The sequence below is a fragment of the Lonchura striata genome, chromosome 4 (genome assembly GCF_046129695.1).
Source record: "Lonchura striata isolate bLonStr1 chromosome 4, bLonStr1.mat, whole genome shotgun sequence".
Taxonomy (NCBI): domain Eukaryota; kingdom Metazoa; phylum Chordata; class Aves; order Passeriformes; family Estrildidae; genus Lonchura; species Lonchura striata.
In genome coordinates, this window is record NC_134606.1 from 22,939,833 (window position 1) to 22,954,822 (window position 14,990).

Sequence of the window (14,990 nt, forward strand, 5' to 3'; positions counted from 1 at the left end):
ATGAAATACATCCTAACAAACATGAAGCACAAAGATTAAATTCTTGTCTCTCATCTGCGCAGTGGGACTCTAAGTGTACATATACAAATTGAAAGGTCAGGGGAACTTGTACTCTTAAATCCTAATAAACTGCTGGCATTCTCCCTCCAGATCAATGTACAGGAAAATAATTTAAAACTCAGAAAATTTTTTGCTAAAGGAAACAATCATTTTTGTTGTATAATGAAAGCAAGCAGCTGGGGTACAAAAGTGAATGTACTTGGAAACACTTTAAAAATGGAGCTATGCACACTAATTTCAGATCAAAGAAGTAGGTTAATCACTTAGCAATACAGAATGTTCAAAGAAGCTGTAATGGACATGGTAAGAAATCAATTCTAGGTTACTCATCTGCTAAAACCACTTATACCAGACATGTCAGGCTGTTCAAATGTATGTTTCCTATTTACAAATAACTGTTCAGTGATTTAATTGAGGGTCAAACTGTGCAGCAGACTGCAGGGCATTTCTACCCTTGTGGTCAAATCTGGGATTGATTTCTCTCAAATGAGGACTCTCAGGATGTATTAGGTAGTTCTGCAAAACCGTACTTAAGAAATATTTTTCACTTGCCATCCATAAAGTTGTATTCAGAATGTGTAAGTGTTGCATGCACTCAGGCTCTGATGTGAAACAACTGGCAAGCTTGCAAACAGACAAACACAGCAGCACAGCGCAGGTCAACCTCTCAATTCCTAAAACAAGTACTTTATGAAGGTATCAGTCATTGGATAAGGGTGTGCTGAATCAACAGATATGTTCTGCAGTCACTGCCTATAAACATTAAAATGCTAAAATACACACTTAGAGTGTTGATCACACATGAGCATTTTAATGTTTCAGTGTCACTAGAAGAAAGAGGAATAACCTATATGTCTCTAAGACATCTTAATTCAACAGAAGAAAAGTATAACACTGCTACAGTTCTATCCTCTTGTGGGGAGAAAAACGCAAATGAATTTCAGAAGTCCTTCCTTTGTTAGTTCCTACTATTCCTCTGAATAAAACTTTACCACGGTGAAGAGAGAGAGAGTAAAAGAAACTGAGAGATATCTGTCTTAATTATGAAGTTTGAACGTCAATACCCTTAACCTGTTAGGGTTTCCACTTTTTAAAAAGAAAACTGAAAAAGGAAAACAAAAATTGAAGTGATGGAGGAAATTCTTTTTGCCTAGATACTAAGAAAGCATGATCTGGCTATGTAGTAAGAAGATGACTGAGCGATGACTTGACTATGTAGCATGCAAGTACCTTTGAAAATAAACCCAGGCCCAAGTATTGTATTTTTCACTGAAGAGGTAATCAAGAACTTGTAATTGGAAGCTGTAATGAACCAGATTGAAAAGAAAAGCAAGGCATACATTTTTACCATCACAGTAACTGATGGGTGCAACAAACTGCCCAAGAAGCTGTGGATTTCCTACCACTCAGTACATTCAGATATGCTTCAATAAAATGCAGGTTACTGAGTATAGTACAGAGGCACCCACATTCAGATATAATGTCCTCCAATACACAGGAGATCAGAGATGATGATCTAATAATTATTTTTAAGAATTATTGTAAGGCTACTACTCTAACTTTCATGAAGTTATTTCAGAACCACATGATAGCAATATAAGAAATTTTTAAACTACGCAGTCTCCCTGAATAATATACCCCACCAAGCAGAGGAGCCTTTCTAAATCTATCTTAGGATAAGGAACAGAAAAAAAGTGCTGATTACTAAATGGTGCAAAATAGCTTCTCTGGATATAATGCTGACATCCACAAGAAGGTATTTGAACAAGTGAAATTGCAAAAAAGTATTTAATTGTAACTTGAAATAATTTAGAGGTCATAATAATGACCTCTAATTGCTAATTGTTAGCAATTAACAGACAAGTGTTCATATTGTAGAGGACCAAAGAAACCAAACACTTAGTAAGAGTCACCACTGATAAAACCAGGCTAACATTCTCTGCATAGAAGTGAAAAAAATTAGACAATAAATGGAAAAAGTTAATCTGTCATACAACATTATAAATCTAAGTGGAGGGGAACTAAAAAGAGTTTTATCCCAAGGCACCTGTACATGACAAATTACCTCAATGAGCTAAAGAAAGCACAAGACATATCACCAAGTAAAGTGCCATCCAAACTTTGAACAAAAGATCTCTTAAAGCTTCCACACCTTCACATAATGCTGAAACAAATCATGCTTTTTTACCCTCCAAGCTTCTTACAAACTCCTTCATTGGCAAAGAACCAAATAGTGTATTTTGGGAACGGCACCAGGTTTTCCCCTAAAAAAAGATGCTAAAATTGGGTTATTTTAATATGCTTAAAATGCAGGTAAATAATTCTCCTTTCTGCAATTATTTTTTGATTGAACGGAAAGAAACAGAGATTTGATACATGTCTGCCCAATTATAAAGAAGAGAGAAACATTCTATACTATAAGATGATTTTCACTTGCAAAATGACACTGTCTTTAGTTCTTTTTAAAATATTCTTGAATTAGCTGTTATTTGTAACACACCTCAAATGCATAAAGTACGAAGCTCTGTAATCAGATCTTAAGATTTTATCAGCCTTTTGTGACCCTGCTTAAGAGACTAGTATTTTTCTGTACCACAAAGCAGGATTTCTTGGCTCCTTAGGCAGCCTGTTTGTATCAAAATCCTGTTCCAGAATTGCAGCATGCTTCCTGCCTGCCTCCCGGTACTTGCAATTGTCTGATCTCACGTCAGCAGCTAACTTGCACTGCTCAGCTCTGACCTCTCTGTTGTGAGTCACACAAGCTCTCCACCTTTTGCAAATACAGTCATTCTACACACAATCTATCACAGAAAATGGGAGTATGTGCTCTATTCTTTTCCTCCTGACTTGGAGAAACAAATAAAATGCTAGTAGCTTTCCTTTACTTATTTTTTCCACTATGTTTTTCTGTTTATCATCACCTTGTTTTACTTGGAGTTGACAGAGTTGGTTTATATCAGCTGGTAGGACCACAGCAATTGGTAAGGCTATGATGTCAAATACCTGCAAGTCCTCTGACTGGCAATGTCTTTTATGCAACTCAAGATTACCATATTTTGGGTCAGCCATAATTCTGCTTGCACAGTATTTAAATTGCAGCGTTTACAAACAGGTGGAAGACATGGTCAGGAAATATGCCAAAGCTCTCTATGATAACAGCTGAAAAGATATCTATTATGGCCTCCAGACTAGCAAAACGATAGAGAGCACAATAAAGGAGAGAATTAGTAAACAAGAACAAATATGATGTACCATCAGAGAGTCAATATGACCATTCCATTGTAAAGAGGCCCACAGAGGTAATCATAAACAGAACTTCTCAAATTAAAATACTGTGGTTGGAGTTTGAATTACTATAATTCAGGAGTAAAGTGGAGGATGGTCTCTGATGATTTAAGTCAGAAATAAAAGTCTCTCACTACTTTTTGACTTGAGTATCTATTTGAAATTGTAGCCAGTGAAGCCATATGGAAAATATTTCTAGTCTCTCATGATATAAAAAATAGCATTCTCAGTTATAGTAACTATTGTAAATTGTTTTTTAAATTATCTTCCCCACTCCCAGCCCTACAGCAGTGTGTTATATTTTATACATCCTACTATCAATTCCACAATCTATATGGCTACAATCTGGCTGGGGTGGAGGGGGGGGGGTGGGTGTCATCCCTAGAGACTGTTCTGTATTTTGAATTATTGCAATGACTATACATTATTTCCCAATTCTGCAACACCATTCCTGAGTAAACAGCATGCACCTGGTGAGCTCAGGGAGACAGAAATTATACTCTGCCTTACTCCACTGTAATAATTACAAAACTAAATTCTTTCTATCATGAAGGCAAACAAGAACTTTTGCCCATTTTCCATGTGCTAGATGCTCTCCAATGTGATTCTAATACAATGCTGATTAGCAAGATAGTCGAAGTGTACACATTGGTCATCTCTACTCCCTGGTGTAAAAGACTGTAAAAGTATTTATCAATCCAGTATTTGAAGAAACACTCACTTTATATGATACATAAATCAGAGTTACTACCAATATAGCACGGACTAAACCAGGTATCTTTAGCATCAAAACATTAAGCTAATCAACTCTTTTCATTCCTGGATCCAGGCACTTAAAATGTAGACTATCACAAACATAATAAATACAATGGCTGAAGATTCCCCTACTAAGAACTATTTTCACTGTGTTGCTATTTTCCTGAAGACTAAAGGCAAGAAATTACTGGAAGCAAAAATACCTCATAGCACAGCAGGCCAGTAACAGAATCTTGCCACATTACTTTAAAGAGAAACAAAATCCCATTTAGATCCTTGCTACTGTTTTTCAGCCAACTGCAATAACTTGGAACACAATTGTCAAATACCTCTAAGAGTATTGGGAGTAGTGTGGCAGAACAAATGAAAATATGTATCAACTTAAAATAAAATAAGATGAAAAAAGCAAATTATTTGCTCTGCCTCCTGCAGGCATTCTCAAAAATTATAAAAGGCTAAAATAGCAAAAGCCATACACAGAGCATGAATGATTCACTGCCCCAAAGATAAAATGCTCATTTTTATCTGTCAGAGGCGGAAACCCTCTCTCTTGCAGTCATCCATTATCTACTAAAGTAGATAAAAGTAGGTTTCCTTAAAAACTATGTGTTCCCTTGCCTTTTCACCTGCATCTAAGCCATGCTAGTATCCTTGTCTTCTCACAATACCCAACTCTTTTTGTAATTCTTCTATTCACAGCATGCTCCAAGTTTGGTTCTTTTGTATAACCTTTCCCATCTCCAAATGACCTCCAAATATTTTCTTATAGAATGTAAAACATCCTGTACATTGGCCTTACATAGCATAACATAACACCCTTGCAATCCTGCACATCAAGTCCTGTCCCAGAGAAACTACCACGCACTTGGACTGTGTGACCATAGTACCCATTAACTCATGGAGTGAAAATTTGCTTCAAGCAGAAGAGACTGGTGTGATAAGCTTCTCCTAAAATTCCTGATCACTGCTTTGATAGGAATCTCTTCTCCTTGGCCATTCTGTCCCCCTAGGTACTGTGAGCACCCAAGGGGTAACTGGGTCCTCACCTGACTCGTTACTGGCATTTCAAAATGCCTCTGGGTACTGTTGGTTACTCCAAAATCCATGTCTAATGCTGCCTCTTCTAGGGAGTAGACCCACTGAACCCTGCCTAGTCATACAGAGTCCAATTCAACATCTGTTCGTTGTACAGTAAAATAACAGATAAAGGTATATGCACTGTTTACTAGTGACCAACAAACCAAGTGAAGCCGAAATATTCCAAAACACTGAATCCCAAGCAAACTTAGAATTTTCTGTATTTGTTATATAATGCATTTTCCTGTTGATTTCCATCTTTTGTAGTATTTGTACTTCATGTACATCCCACCCTCCCACAGAATCCCGAGTGTTTTGTTACTCTTCTGATTAAATACCTACCTCCAAATCACTAGCCTATTATTCAATTTCCCATTATTTCAGTTGTACAGCTAAAATTCCTGAGTAAGACAGATCAGGGAATTTATCCACTGATTCCTGCATCTGGATTGCAGCATAGAGGGGGGAAAATAATGGATTTTGGGGTTTTCCCTTTAAAAAGCCAAACAGATGTATGTGTACATAGGACTGGCTGATTTTACCAGCACATAGCTTTGTAAAATTTCTAGTTCAATTGCTACTACCAGAATGCAACACATTTTCTATCATCAGAGCCGTATAATGGAAGAACAAGGAAAAAATGTTTGCGGAGCCATTAAAAAAGCAAAGGAAGGCAAACTAAACAAAACTATAGGACAGTGTAAGGAACAAAAGCATTAGTAGTTGAATAAGGAAGAAACTTCACAAAAGGAACTATGAGAATAGGGAGAAAATTAAAGAGAAAAATAAGAAGTACTTTAAAATAAATAAATGCTATTCTGTTTGAAGTTAACAGGGGCATGATTCTAAGGCAGCAGAACCTACACTAGAGACAAAGACACCACACTAAATCAAAATCAATCCAGAAGCCAAAAGCCTGGCGTATATAACCAATGGAGGTGGTCTTCATTTTTTTATAAAAAAGTTTTAACTGTTAGGGTTATAAAATGAACAAAAAATAAGCTTGAAGTTTTCTAGGAAAACTTCCTTTACAAAGCAACTTCCTCTGTTCAAACAAGGCTAAAAATAACTTCCGCAAAGAAGAATCTTGTATACAAATTGATACTAATTAAAACATTCCAAGGATCTCTTCTCCTCTAGTACTGTAATTTAGATAGTTCAAGTAAATATTCCCTCATAGAATTAAAGTCTGAAACATGGCAACATTATATTTGGCTTTTTTATAATGTTGATTTTTAATCCCTTTTATTAATAACCCAAAAGAAGCTCTTTCTCATAATCTCTTTCACGCTTACAGCTGCACCCTATTTTTACTGGAACAAATACTATGAGTCTCATCAGATATAGTGCATCAGGATCTAGTAGTTCTGCATGACTACAGATCTCTAGAGAACTATTGATGATCTTTTTCTACCATGCCTCCTCCTTGGCATAAAACTGAATTTTCAGGACACAAAAAAAAAAAAACAAAACAAAACAAAAAAAACCCCCAAAAAACCAAAAAAACAAACACCCAAACAAACCAATAAAAACAAACTGGCTAACTGGGCAGCAAAAGCAAACCAGCAGGATATGAATGTGCGTCCTGCCAGGAGGAGTGCTGCCACAGTAAAGCATGGCTCCAATTACAGCTTTCTTCAACTAATTGTCCCATTTAGGTTTTCTAGGGAAAAGAGCTGCAATGATTTCAATGGCTGATTCCAAAATGGGCTCCTAGGCATAGCAACACTTCCATGGTATAAAGCAACAGTCTCCACTCTCCTTCTAATTCCAGGGGGTGGGGGGAGAACAGCTGGGTTTGTACTTGAAAGCATCAGCATGTCTCCCTGGACTTCCAGCTGTAGCCTAATGAGCTGACAAGTATTTTTTTGCGCTACAAATTTTCTCAGGATAATTAACAAGATCTAAGATGAACTAACTCTTCAATGCATACTGAGCTAATTCAGTTCCCTTCCTCACGGAAAAGTCAGTGATTACCCATACACAAAGATGGAGGCAACTGGTGGAGTTCTTGCTGGATTCAACCAAATTGACTGACACTGGTCAAGTAGGAGCTAGAGACCCCAGTACGAGCGCCACAAGAGAAATGCTCACCCAGCCACATCTTGCTCAAGGCATACTAGCTGGGTAACTTCGCTACTGTCCCACAAATCACATCATAAGTAAGCAATTGATTCATTTTCCAGTGTCATTCATCTGGTGTTTTTTCAGGATGCAAACATAATACAAAACAACTCCTTAAAACTAGGACAAAGCCAAAGAAACAAAGAAATGCTAAGGCTGCCACTGAAGGATACTACAGTGACATCTGAAATCGGGGAAGGAGCTTTTGAGCAGGGATAGACTTGAAGCTGCAAAGTAAGTGGTAAAAGTCTCTCTGAGGTATTTTTCTGGTGGTCTTACAGGACTACTAGAGCACTGATATATCCCTTGTCTTCACACCACAACTCTACTACTGTCTGACCACCACCATATTCTGAGCATTGCAGGGTTGCTAACATTTCCACCCTGAAGGGGACATTTGGAGTTGCTCTGTCTGGAGCAGAATATTCTTCTGAGCCCATCTGCCGACAACAGTGCTAGCACCTAGAGCAGTGAAGCAGGAATCAGAGCATAAAAACTTCAACTACTTACAATTATGGTCAAAGCCCTTTCACAGCCAAGCATCATGACCCTTCTCAAACTGAAGCATGTGAAAAAATTCACACTCCTTCAGAGTGGCAGGATCCAATAAGAGCCTGGCAGGAAACTTACTATTTTTGGGCTGGGCTAACCAAGGTTACAGGTATGTTGAGGTGCATCAGTTCAACACAGAATGGCATATTTGAGAAATAGAGAAGATTATACAGATGCTTCTTTCAGCAAAGTTAAGTCTTGTCAGTGTCAAGTACAACTCTCAGAGGACAAGAACCCACACAAACTCCTCACTGTACTGTTTACCCCCTTCTCTTTCATGGTCAGACCCCAGTATGTCAGGACAAAGACTTCAGGCTTTAAAGGCAATAAGGCTGATGTCAGTGACCAAAACCAAACTCCTTAAGGGAACTAAATAAGATCTACCAAGATTAAAAAAAAAGCTATTTACTTATTCCCATGCAGGTGGCTCAACATTTCCTCTGGGCAACACTTGAAAAGGAGCTAATTATGCACATACAGTCACGGACCAAAAAAGCAGTCCAGCTGTTTTAGAATTCATTTACTGATATTTGATACAGAATGTCATTACAAAACTCCAGCTGTCAGCTTTGGTCATCCTTTTGTTAAAATGATGACATTTTTCTGAAAGAAAGCTCTCAGAATATGAAAACAAATTAAGAGAAGATGCCAGTGACACAGAGCATTGTCCAAGAATAATGCCCTCTTTCTGCTAAGTAAATGCTTCAGCTTCTTCTAGTGTAGGAGACTGACAGTGGTTTAGGACAACAAAATTATTCCTATTGCACTGAGTAACTAATGGCTATTAATAATTTTATTTCACATACGTTAATGCAAAAAGGTGAGCTATCCTCTGTAAAATTTCTAACACATTATATTTCAACCAGTTTACAGAGTAAACTGGGGGCCCTCTCCACTGGTCTTCATTAAGTCAAGAACTCTCACTGACTTTCATGGTCCTTCCACCCCAATATTAAGTAGAAAACCTGGGCATATTAGCTCACTCTCCTGCTTTTGGTTAGTTTCTCCAGCATTACAGACTGCCTCACTGCTTGCTGACATTCCTCTTCCCATTCCCAAACAACTGCCAGTATCCCAAATTCAGCACTCCTGCAGCTGTATCAGTGATGCACTGCTGCGGGAAGCAACACCCACTAATCCTGAAAACCCTGCTGGAAGCAGTTCTGCACCAGCCCTGCGAGGACACCCATGCTGTGCCACGCCAACCAGGGCCAAAGGCTTGTGTTGCTTTGGCAGGCCAAGCTCTGAGCAAGGTGCACAGGAGAGACGAGCAGACCTTCTAGGGGGTAGACCTGCTTTTGCACAGAAGCAAGAAAAAAATAGCCTTGCAGATGGAAAACTGCAGAGGTGAGGATCTCATACTAGTCCCCCCATAGAAGCAGGACAGAGAACCAGACTTTGCTGTTTATTACCCCACCTGAGAGATGTTTTGGGCTTCCATAGTACCAAACCAATAATTTACTTTTAAAAGTATTAAAAAAGTATGCTCCCATAAGAAACTATATAACCTACTGTGGTGGTTTTGGCCATTGAAACACAACTATGTTCAGACTGTAAAAGAAAAAGGTTATGCTGAGACATGCCAGAGAGTGGCCCTGAGCTAACTGATCAGCCAGGCAGTTACTGCAGCTCAGGTGGCCTGCAGTAATTCATTATTTCAAATTATTCTTAAGTGTTAATCATTGAGAAATTTTTAGATATTTTGTCTCTTTGCAAAATTAAACATGAAAAAAGTCTCTCATTCGCCCCTTTACAAAAAACATACAATTTCAAAATAAATAAAAATGAAACTTTCCAGCAAATGTAGCCCTAAACCATGAGCTATGAAGCTTTTTTATACTAGCATATTAAGAGTGCAATTGTTTGCATTAAAAAATACCTTACTAAATCCTTAAAACTATAAGAATACACCATTCCTTAATGTTACTCTGATCACATACAAGCACAAAATTATACTGAAATTCTTAGGAATACTTTCATTATTTTTTTCTCCAGGGATGACATATGTTTCTAATAACTTGCCACAGAGCAAACAGATTTAACAGGGTAGCAGCATGCTGAGAAAGATAGCAGGATTTTCAATTTTCAGATGAAAGAAGCTCTATTCCCTGGCAGCCCTACTCCTAACCCCTTTAGGCCAGATCAAATTTTATCTGAAGCTAGCTGGTGCCTGTCTTCAACTTCAATAGAAGTTGAATCAGTTGGGTTTTTTTTTTTGTTTTTTGGGGTTTGTTTTACGTACCTGCAGTAAACAATTTGAAGCTTATCAATTAGAATTTTTTAAATCAGTACTTATACCAGAGGGAATCCATAGCAATTAACAGGATTTCTGGACTTGGTTATTTGCATATATTTAGCTGATAGATGACCCAGTTTTTACCAGAGAATATCATCCATCTAATTCAGCAGACTCACAGACTAGTTTAGATTATCAAAAGGAAAGTGTTATGCAAATTACACAACTCTCCCCTGCACCTACTAGCAACAGATTTTTAAATCCATTATATTAATTTGAACAACAAAAATCTATGGTTCTGTTTCACAAGATCAGGATTAGTTTGCAACACACATCTTACCTTTTGTTCCACTGTTTTCATACAGAAAAAAACGTATCTTTCATCTTTAGACACTTTTGTTCTACATATTAATTTGAAGTCAAACCATCTGACAATCTCCATGGCTCAAAAATGTCTCTTTCATATAAGAAATGTAATAATGTAATAAGAATATTTCTGCATTTCACGGAGCTCTCTGATAAAATGTTTACCTAGTATTTTCAAATAGGGGTTCTTAATTACAGGTCACATCTGATCAGTCTTATCTAGATACCAGAGTGAGGAACCCCTAACAACACTGTAATCACTTGTACTGGAATTCTCATTAAACTAAGGTTGCTCACACCAGGAAGCTTTCTTTCACACTTGATTTAGTTCAGCTGCTTGAAGAGCTAACCCCAACTTCTCTTCACACCTTCATGTAATTTCATTCAGAAAGCTGGTTTTTCCCAAAATAACTTTTTAATGTGTGAAAAAAATAAATGATTTTACCAAGTTGTCTAAAAATATTTCCCTGCTAAAACTAAAGATTTTATGATTAACTAATGGTAAATATATGAACATACGCATATGAACATATGAACAAAAAAAGACCAAAGCTCTAATACTTGAGGTCTATGTTTGACAAAGATTCAAGAAATAAAATAAATGAGCATTGCAGCTGCTTATATAATGTAAATGATTGCTGTTACATTTTTGTCCAGCTTTTCTGGGTTTTTTTCTGATAAAAATATTTTCTTTCTGAGGAGCACTCAATGGTTTGGATCTGACACTTGTTTAGAAGCTCTATAAAGTAAGAATGAATGTTGCAGAGGATATGAAGCTATATTTAGCAACAGAAAGCCATGCTTTTTAATGCATGCAAAGCTATAGAAGAATCAGAACTAATCTTAATGAGGAAAACTTTTATCAAGTGTAATTCTATCTGTTCCCACCCAAATGGGACTAATTTGTTCAATTCTCTATAAAAATACCAGTTAGACACTTAAACAAAAGCTTCTGAAGCTTATTTGTTCAATTAAGAACAATGCAAATGCACAATCACTCAATCATGCCAAGGGCTGCTCCCCTAAGCATCTTCAAATCTTTCATGAAAAGCCCTATCAATCATAACTAAGGGACATTTCTCGTGCCCCAGCCTCAGCTAGTAGTGTGGAATAGGTGGTGGGAATAGGGAAGAGGATAGGACCGTATTTCTTCTCTTACTGCCAGCAGAACCACTGTTCTGTCAGCAGAAGTAAGACTAACACAGGTAACACACACTGATCCTTCTCCTGTCCCTGATTGTATTCCTTCATAATGAGGAGCTAAGGAGTCTTACTTGAAATTAGGCTCATTGGGAACTAGGGATGCTAGCTGTTGATGAGTCAAAGCACACAAACTGAAGGAGCTCTTCTGGGAAAATAATTACTTTTTCTTTTTACCTGAACAAGGACTGCAAGATTCAGCTCTGTGACAGAGCCTTAGAAAGTTTTCTTAGCTTCCACTGTACATACAGAGGGTTTGGGAGTACTTGGATTTTCCAAGAAGTATTTGCATTTTGCATAATCAGGTGCCTCATTAACAACTAAATGGATCTGTACACATTCGTAAATTGAATCTCGAACCCAGAAAGACAGAAAGCATGTTTAACATCAAGTGTAATATCAGGTATGTAAATGCAAATATGCAGAGTGTGTAACAGAATGTACACAAAGTAGGCTCACAGGCTCTCTGAGCTGTGCCCCAAGCAGAAAATGGCCAGATGACAACAAGCTTTATATGCATAAATGCCCCTGCCAAAACATTTTCGTATTTGTCGTGATGAGGAATCTGATAAAGGTCCAAAATATAGAGTAAGAATTTGATACTTGGTATTGTCAGGGCACTGTGACATTTGCCATTCATAGCATTTATAAGAAGATAAGATCTTGCTACTTTTATTGTACTGGCCCTGTGAAGTTTCATGATGTTGTTAGGTCAAATTCTGGTATGACAAACTTCAGCAGAGACAAAACTTGGTCTTTAAGAATGTATGTCAAGTACCCATAATATCTAGGAGGGAAAATTCTAAATGTACAAATGCAGGTTTATTACACATCTGTTATGCAAATAACATTCACACACAACTTATTCTGAAGTTTAAATATATGAAAGTAGGAAATGAGAAGTTAATAACAAAACCAGAAGTCAGTTAGAAACGAACTTTCTCCAAAACTAAATACCAACTTTTTGAAAGCAGGTAGAATAGTTTAAAAATTATTGGAACATAATGAATTGCTTTAAATGTAAAATACTTCTTTAATAACAATTGTATTATTCTCATTTTTGCCTTAGAATAAAAGAACATGGACTGCAGAATATTGCTCATGTAACTGGGCCATGCAGTTTGGAACTTAATGGACTTGATTGTGGTTTATGTAAGGTGTTGCAAAACCATCTCAATGTGCACAATATAAAAAATTTAATTGAATCTTGTCTATTATATTTATTACTATAGTCAGCAAAATAATATCCAACTAGGCTAAAAAAAGATCCACCCAGAGCTACAAAACTGCTCCTACCATCATCTCAGTTCTACAGCAGATGGGGGCTTATGGTCTGGAGTGGACCAGGGACGTCCCTGCCAGTCTGAGAAGCAAGTGCAAAAACACAGCGTGGAATTACCAATAACACAACCTGTAAAACTTTGCTGCTCCCTAGCTCCTTATACAAAACCATCTTAAATGACTTAAAATACAGAATTCTGTACAATTCAAGAGTTAGGCAAGCATTTTAAATCTTGTCTTTTACAAAGGGCAAAAAGAACCGAAGATGTGGCAGGGGAAAGAACAGTGGTTAGAAGTGAACCAACTAATGATACTAACATTACAATGAATTTCATTTTGCAAACTGCTTCTACCATTTCAAGCCTCACTGTCAGCAACAGGGTCACTTTTAAAAATCAAAGACTGATTTCTTTCATCTCATTGAGTCACAGGAATTGGAAGAAATTATCAAGGATATAGGAAGAAATAAAAAAGTAAAACTGATCTCCCACACTTCTGATTTTTTGAACTTATGTCTGCTTTTGGAATGTAAAATAAATGAGTAAAGGTGGATAGCACACTAATAGCTAAGCATTTAAAGGCTTCTAATACATAACCCATTAACACTCACTAAAGATACACACTTTCCCCAGTAGGCACACCTAACAACATTAAGTAAAATGCTATTAAGGCCCAAATGTTAGATGTCCTTGCCTCTAAAAACTGGAGTTGGTTTTCAAGATTATCTATCTGCATAGATCTGGATGTTCAGACAGTATTAAAACACAGTCTACAATCTAAAAAGCAAAACTGAAGACACTTGACTAGGCAAACAGGTGTTTGTCAGGAAACCAAAGTTTTTGATGTAGGTCTTGCACCACATTCACGCTGGTTAGCCAAGGCCTCAGAACTGCCATGGAAGGCAGCAGTCGAGCTGCAGGGCAGGACAGCTGGGGAGCCCAGCACAGAGGCAGCAGCAGAGAAATAACCATATCTTGCGATCTCCAAGGCCAGTATACCCCTTCTTCACGGATTCCCTAGGAATCACATATTCGAGCATACAGGAAGAGCTCCTGGCAGGAACCCTATATTTAATAAACTAACAGCAGTGTGATACCATCCTTTTCCTGAGATTATCTTTCATATGACATTGCTTCATCTCTTCCACTTCAGCTGCACCCTGTTCGTAAAGCAGGGAGCAGCCTGGGAGCACATATCCTGGTGTCTGCACTCCACTGCCAGCTTCTTTAAAGAGAGAAACCTAAACCTCTTTGGCTCAAAGTATCAGACTGAGATCCTTCAAAGAAAACAAAAAAGAGAATCGACAGAAGAGTGCCACTTCGCATTAAAATCCCCAAAACCCAGAAAAACCACAATCAGACCAGCTGATAAGAAAAGCCGACGTTTTTCTGGTTTGGAAAAGAAGGAGAGCTGCCTGACGCCGAGTGGGGAGGCTCCGGCTCCCCCGGTGTTTACTTTCCCTGTCACCGGGCGGCGGGGACGTTTCTGCACTTCAACTGGCTTGAAGTTACCCCGCAGCCCCCACCGGGACTCCGCCGGCACTCCCCGGCCCGCGCCGCGCCCGGCGGACGGAGGGTCGGGGGTCGGGCGGGGATGTCCGCGCAAACCCTCGGCCACCGCCGGCCGCGCCCTCCCCGGCCCCGCCACGGCGGCCCCGCTCACCGTTCTCCGGCCGCCGTCGCGGAGCGCTGCGGGGCGGGGGCAGGGGCGGCCCCGCGGCTCGGCCCCGCGGCTCGGGCCGGCTCACACGTCAGCCCGCGCCACGAGACCCGGATCTGCCGGCTCCCGGCGGCGGCGGGGCCGGGGCGGCGCCGCGCGGTCCCGCCCTCCCGCTCCCAGCCCTCCGCCCGGCGCGGGAGACCGAGCCCCGCTGCGGCAGGGCCGGGCTCGGGGGCCGCGGGACCGCGGCGTGCCGGGCGGCCGCAGTGCCGAGCAACGCGGCGGCCATAAAATAAAAGCTCTGGTAGGTCAGCGCGGAGAGGACGCAAGGACAGGACTGCTGTAGGGCCAGGTGCGTCTGGGGGTCCGCCACAGCCCCCGCGGCCAGGGCTCC

At 39.3% G+C, this 14,990-nt stretch overlaps 1 protein-coding gene across 1 annotated transcript in view; it reads right to left on the reverse strand.

The window, feature by feature from the left end:
- The window catches only part of SMIM14 (small integral membrane protein 14), a 36,019-nt gene extending 21,322 nt beyond the window's left edge, over positions 1–14,697 (reverse strand). The window contains exon 1 of the mRNA XM_021533192.3: positions 14,600–14,697. The gene's annotated coding sequence lies outside the window, so the exon portion shown is untranslated. The remainder of the gene's footprint in view (positions 1–14,599) is intronic.
- Positions 14,698–14,990: the final 293 nt, after the last annotated feature.